General features: G+C 38.2%; 1 pseudogene; it reads left to right on the top strand.

Annotated features, from left to right (window-relative positions):
* Positions 1-227: 227 nt before the first annotated feature.
* Positions 228-6844, top strand: LOC142451379 (uncharacterized protein C1orf50 pseudogene; annotated as a pseudogene).
* The last annotated feature ends 350 nt before the right edge of the window (positions 6845-7194 follow it).

Genomic DNA, 7194 nt, shown 5'->3' on the forward strand with positions numbered 1-7194 from the left:
TTGATTTTTGATATTAAGACATTGTGATTTCAAGCTAAAGTTCTTTAAAATTTTTCTTTGGGAAAATACCAAGTAACAAAAGGATTTGGTGGTCAGATATACTCTCTCTAATAAGGTGCTATTTGAATGATTGGGTACTGTGCTGGGAAACTGTGTAAAGGTTCTATGGAAAACAGGCTGACGTGGGGTAAAAGCCAGAGCAGATGAACAATCGGGAGTTTACCGTAATGATTATGGTAAGTGATGATAGAGGCTGGACTCAGGGAGATGGCAAGGGGGTCAGTGAGGGGCAGTTGGAGTTTAAATATATTTTGAAGATAAACCAGAAGACTTTGCACACAAAGTCAATTTGGTTTATGAATAAATATATTCAAGGTTTGGAGATGGAGAACTATTAGAATATGTGTATGTGTGTGTTTGAAATCAGATATTTAAATGTAAAGGTCAAAAACGTGAAATCAAAAGAAGCCACTATGAGGAAATTACCCAACATGACTCAGAGGTTGCATTGCTAGTACAAAAAGCGTAACTAGACCTTCAATGCTTGCACTATCAGGTCAATATTGGTGGGTTGAGATGTTTTCCAGGTGAAATGGGTGGGGTTGAGATGTTTAATGGATGCAAAAAATTAAATGAAAGACTATCAAAGTAATTAGAAGTATCAAAAATAAGCATTTGAAATATAGTAAAATAAAGTAATTAAAAGAGAAAATTCAATAGAAAACATAAATAACATTATGTACAAGCAAGTTAGAAGTAGGTGTGTCAATTGGATGACACACCTGAAATAATTAGCTAAAATGTAGCACAATGACACTAAGAGATGAAAAACATGAGAAAAGTTAATGGATGGAAAGAAAGATTAATGAAAGACAATATTGCAAAAATAAGTTTTTTCATAAGTCACTGAAGAAAATTCCCTAAGATTCAAGCAATATGACTAGTAAGTATGCTAAATTAAAAATAACATAAAAACATTCATTGAGATATATCTTTTAAAATTTGCAGAATACTAAAAGTCTAAGACACAAGAAATAAATATGGTTGTGAGTAAAATATAATGTCTAAATAAGCCTATATTCTAACTTCATAAATTATTAAAAACATCTACATCACTCTAGGAACAGCATAGTAGGGCCTCTTAATATAAATTATATAATTCAAGAGAGGAGAAGAGTAAAAATTAATGCTACAAAATCATAGAACCTTTTATTAAACAACATTCCAAAACTGAAGCACTTGTTTCTCAAAATATCTTTCATCTAGGTCTAGACACTTGATAAGCTTCTGTGATGCTGGAAGCTGTGTCACTGGTATTTCAAATGCCAGCAGGGTCACCAAATAACACCTTTCAGCAGCGCTTCTAGACTTCCAAACACTGTATGGAAAGAATAGGCTTCTGCTTCTGAAGAATTAGCCACTGAAGACTTTATGGAGAGTATTGAGACATTCTCAAAGACTGAAAGCCTCATGAAGAGAAGCAGAACAGTTGTCAGAGATGAGTTTGTTTAAAGATGAACCCCTCAGATAAGAAGGCACTAAATATAAGGCTGAGTAAAGGCTGCCTTTTCAAAGTGGGATAAACCCTAATGGCGTGGGTAGAGTAAAGCCTTTGGGAATTCAGACTGCTGGACCTTCGTTTGCTGACAGAATCTGACTTAAAATCAGAATACACAATGCAAATATCTGTAATAATTAGAATCTGAGTTGTACAAAGTATAAATCTAGATAAAATGGAAGTCGTAAAAAATGAAATTAAACACATTAAAAATTAACATTCTAGGCATTACTAAGCTTAAAAGGTCAGATGTTGGTATTTTTGCAACAGAAAATCATATGGTTTATTATGCTTGGAATGGAACAATCAAAAAGACATCATTGCATTTCTCATTAAAGGAGTCATTTCAAGATTTATCTTGAAGTACGATGTTGTCTGTGATTGGATTGTATCTATCCCTATTCAAGAAACAAATCAATACAACTATTAAAATTTATGTATCAACCCCCAAAGCTAGTGATTTAGAAATCAAAGAATTCTACCAAGGTTTTCCATATGAAACTCATCAAGCATGTAAACAATATGCATCAATAATTATTGACAATTGAAATGTAGAAGTTGCAATCAAACACAAAGGAAATGCAGTTAGAAAATATGGTATTGGTGATAGAAACTAAGCTAGAGATCACATGATGGAATTTTGCCAGACCAATCACTTCATTATTGCAAATACTATTTTGCAACACTATAAATGGTGATTATACATGTGGACTTCTCCAGGTGGAATTACACCAAAATCAAGATGACTACATCTGTGGGAAGAGATCCTGGAGAAGTACATAAAAACACCTAAAACCAGGCCAGGGGCTGACTGTGGAAGAGTCTGTCAATTGCTCACATGTAAGTTCTGGTGGAAGTTGAAGAAAATTAAAATAAGTTCACAAAAGCCAAACTACAACCATGAGTTTATCCCATTTGAATTTCCAGAACATCTCAAAAACAGCTTTTTAAAATATTTTTATTAAAAGACCATTTCATTGGGGGCTCTCTCAGTTCTTACAATAATTCATAAATCAATTGAATCAAGCAAATGTGTACATATGTTTCCATCATTATTTTCTAAACATTTACTTTCTATTGAGCCCTTGGTGTTAGCTCCTCATTTTTCCCTTCCCCATAGCCTCAAGAAACCTTGATATATTATTTTCATATCTTACACTGACTGCTGTCTCCCTTCCCCCCTGGTTTCTTGTCCCCCTGGAGGATTGGGAGTGGTGGTTATGTATCAATCATTGTGATTGGTTTCAACCTTTCTCCGTACCCTGCTAGTTTCCCTACTCTCATTCCTGTTCCTGGATCCAGTGTGTCGTGAACTTTAATCTCATACCTGTACTTGTGCACATGCTCTCGTCTAGCCCACAGTGGAAGGCAGCACTGGGGTCATGATAGTGGAGAGTGAGGAAGCCTCGAACAACCAGAGGAATAATGTGTGTTTCATTGGTTTCATCCCTTCCTTGTGACCCTTTTGTATAGGATGTCCCATTGTCTACAGATGGGTTTGGGGTCTTTGTTTGAACCCCCCCCCCATTCTCACAAATGTGTTTGTTTGTTTGTTTGCGTGTTTGTTTGTGGTCTTCTAATGCCTGTTACTGATCCCATCAACACCTCATGATCACACAGGCTGGTGTTCTCCTTCCATGTAGATTTATTGCTTCTCTGCTAGATGGCTGCTTGTTTAACTTCAAGCCTTTAAGACCCCAGATGCTTTATCTTTTGATAGCCATGTACCATTTGCTTTCTTCACCACATTTGCTATGCACCCATTGTGTCTTAAGTGATTGATTGTGCCAGCAGGGTGGGTATCACAGAATGCCAATCAAGAACAGATTTGATGTATAGAACACTAATGACAGAAGTGACCTGAATATTTACAGGATGATATCAAGAACATCAAACTTGAAGAAAGCAAAAGGTCATTAAAAAGAAAGAAAAGATCAAATGAATGTCAGAGGAGACTCTGAACATTGTATTTAATATTATAGTGATAAGATAAATTGAGGAGATGATGAAGTCAAAAAACTGAACAGAAAATTTCAAAGGGTAGTTTGAGAAGACAAACTCAACTGTTATAATGAAAGGTTCACAGTCCTAGAGTTAGAAACCAAAAATGAAGAATACAGTTAGCATTCCTTAAACTGAGAGAACTCAAGAAAAAATTCAAGCCTCAAGTTTCAATATTCAAAAAAAATCTATGGAAAGAGTATTGAACAATACAGGAAGCATCAAAAGAATATAGAAAGAATACAGAGTCACTACCAAAGATAACTAGTCAACATTCCATCATTTCAGGAGGTAATATATCATTGAGAACCAATGCTACTGAAGAAAGAAGTTCCAGCTCCACTGAACACAGTAGACAAAAACAATGATCTAGGAAAGGAGGGGATACCAATTCAGATGTTTCAATAAGCTGATAAAGAACTAGAAGCACTCAAAGACTATGCCAAGCACTTTGGAATACCAATTTGATCAACTGACTGGAAGACATTCATATTTCTATTGCAAAGAAAAGTAATCTAACAATGTTTAAAGTATAGAGCAATATTATTGATATCACATGCAAGTAACATTTTTCTAAAGATTATTGAGCAATGGTTGCAGTAGTATATTGACATGGAGGTGCCAGTTGTTCAGATCAGATTCAGAAGAGGATGTGGAATAAGCAATGTATCATTTCTGATGTCAGATCAATCTTGCCTGAAACAGAGAATACCAGAAAGTTGTCTGTGTTTTACTGACTATGCTAAGGCATTTGACTATAGGCACCACAATAAACTATAGACAGCCTTGAGAAGATTGGGAATTCCAGAACACTTCATGTGCTCCTGTCAAACATACGTGGGATCAAGGGGGAGCTGTGTGAACAGAACTTGGTTTAAATTGAGGAAAGGTTTGCATCAGAGTTGTATCCTCTCACCATACTAATTCAACCTGTATGCTGATCAAATCACCAGAGGTGTCAGATTATATGAAGAAGGTGGCATCATGATTGGATGTAGTTTAAGTAATGATCTGTAATATGCAAACGATGCAAACTTCCTTGCTGAAAATGAGAGAACTTGAAACACTTGCAGATGAAGACCAAGAATTGCAGACTTTACTATGGATTAAACTCAATGTAGAGAAAACCAGCACCCTCACAACTAGACTGATGGCAAATAAACAGGAGGATGCTATTGTCAAGGAGGTCCTCTTGCTTGGATTCACAATCAATTCTCATGGAAGCAGGAATCAAAAGAGCAAATGATTCATTGTATTGGGTAAATATGCTGCACAAGACCTCCCTCTTTAAACTCTTGAAAAGCAGGGACATCACTTTGAGGACTAAGGTGGGCCTGACCCAAGTCATGGTATTCTTCATTGAATCTTATGCTTGTGTAAGTTGACTAAGGAAGACCAAAGAAGAATCAAATCATTTGAATTATGCCATGTGAAGAATCTTGAAAGTAACATATGCTGCCAGAGAACAAATAAATGTCATGAAGAATCCCAGTGTGCCCTTTAGAGGCAAGGACAGTGAGACTTGGTCCCACATACTTATAAATGGTGTCATGAGAGACCAGTACCTGGAGAAGGACATTGTGCTTGGTAAAATAGTGGGACAGGAAAGAAAGAGAGACCTTCAACAAGATGGATTGACACATTGCTGTTTTGATGGATTCCAACATAAGAACAATTGTGAGGATGGCACAGGACTATGCAGCGTTTAGTTCAGTTGTAGACAGTTTCGCCAAGAGTCAGAACTAACTCAACTTCATTTACAAAGCTTTCCTTGAATAACTCATTGGTCTTTAATTTACGCTATGCCAGAATGTCAGTTATCTATTCTTGAATAATGCAAATTGTGTTCTTTTTCATTCTTTTGCAGAAAAAAGGATGTCTCAAGATCAGGGTTGTAAGGCAGAGTGCTTAAAATTTTCCAGTAAAATTCTCATGGTGGTGGTAGTGTTCTTAGGGTCATCAAATCACCTCTGACCCATAGCAACCGCCACCCCCCGCCCATGCACAGGATGAAACACTGTGCCATCCTCACAATTATTCCTGTGCCTGATTCCATTGAAGCAGCCCCTGTACCAATCTGTCTCATGGAGGGTCTTCCTCTTTCGCTGACCCTCCACTTAACCAAGCAAGATGCCCTTCTCCAGGGAATGATATCTCAACAATATGTCCAAAGTGTGCAAGACAAAGTTTTGCCATCCTTGCCTCTAAGGAGCACTCAGGTTGTACTTCTTCCAAGAGGGGAGTAAAAATTCTTATCATCTCTGTGGAGTCAGTGGTGGTTTCATTCCATGTTATATAGTAATATTGCTATAAGTTGAAACAGACTTTGACAGTATTTATTAACAATAAGAAATCTCTTTCTAATATTCTTTGTTTCCCAGTAAAATCTATCTGATGTCAAATACTCTTCTGAATCTGACAGCTTCATGCCACCATATTGAAATTATGTCAAGGCATACTTTACTTTTGTGTAATTTAATAATATTATTTTACAATTCCTACATGTTGTTGGTTTACTTCCTTTGGAATACATATAAATATAGATCTATTCAGTCTTTCAAATTTCTCAGCATAGACAAGTGAGCATTCCTATATCCATTTGTTGAAACATTGACTGTCAAAAGTTTGTTCTTTAAATAGACAAGATAAGCTGTTTGCACTGCCCTGGTCGTTGGGAAGTTGGCCTCTGTCTGCCATGGGGGCCGCTGGAACACCGACACGGGCCCTGAAAATCAAAAGGTTCAGGTGACGACAGGAGCCCTGGTGCAGCTTACCCCCCAACCCTCAGCTGCCTTGCCCTATAGAGCCCCTACCACACTCCCCAGGCTGGGGACCCCTTAGACCTCATGGTGCTCACACATCAAGTGCAGAAGGATGATGAATTCATCAGAGCAAAAGCCACCAACAAGCTAACCATCATAGCTGAGCGAATCCAGCATCTGCAAGACCAAACCAGGAAGATACTAGAAGATGCTCACTGGGATGCCAACTTGCACCACATAGCTTGTAATATTGTAAAAAACAAACAAAAAACAACAACAACTGGGCAACATTTACTACCTTTATAAAAAGCAGTATTTTACCATCATTTCTCCAAAGGAATGGAGGACAAGTTGGCCACATGAGTTCCTCGGTGCCTACAAGCTGCAGCATGACTTGTCCTGGACTCCTTTTGAGGACATTGAGAAGCAAGATGCTAAGATCGGTATGATGGACAACTTGCTAGGCCAAACGAAGGCCCTGCCTTCGTGCACTGACCCCAGCTTGCAGGAACTGACTCATTGAATGGGACCTCTCAGGGAAAGGGATGGACTGCCTTCTTGTTGCCGCCCCCCCCCCCTCCCCAACTCTGCCTTGGTGGGGAGTTCCATGAGCATTGAGGGGGTGTAGGTGAATCACTGAACTCGGAAGGAGACTGTGTGCCTGTAAATGCTGTCGTCCCTGCTGTTAGTTGGGAGGGAAATGAATTGCCTTGCTCTGTTTTGGGATCCTCCCAACCATTCCATCAATTGGTTTCAGGGTATTGGCCATAGTCATTTCTCCCTCCTTCAGCACCATCTGTCTGTCCCATAAGTCAGAGCCTTGGAGAAGAAATGCATTCTTCCCACAAAAAGATGGAGTCTTTATTATTTTCC

The sequence above is a fragment of the Tenrec ecaudatus genome, chromosome 6, assembly GCF_050624435.1.
Source record: "Tenrec ecaudatus isolate mTenEca1 chromosome 6, mTenEca1.hap1, whole genome shotgun sequence".
NCBI lineage: Eukaryota > Metazoa > Chordata > Mammalia > Afrosoricida > Tenrecidae > Tenrec > Tenrec ecaudatus.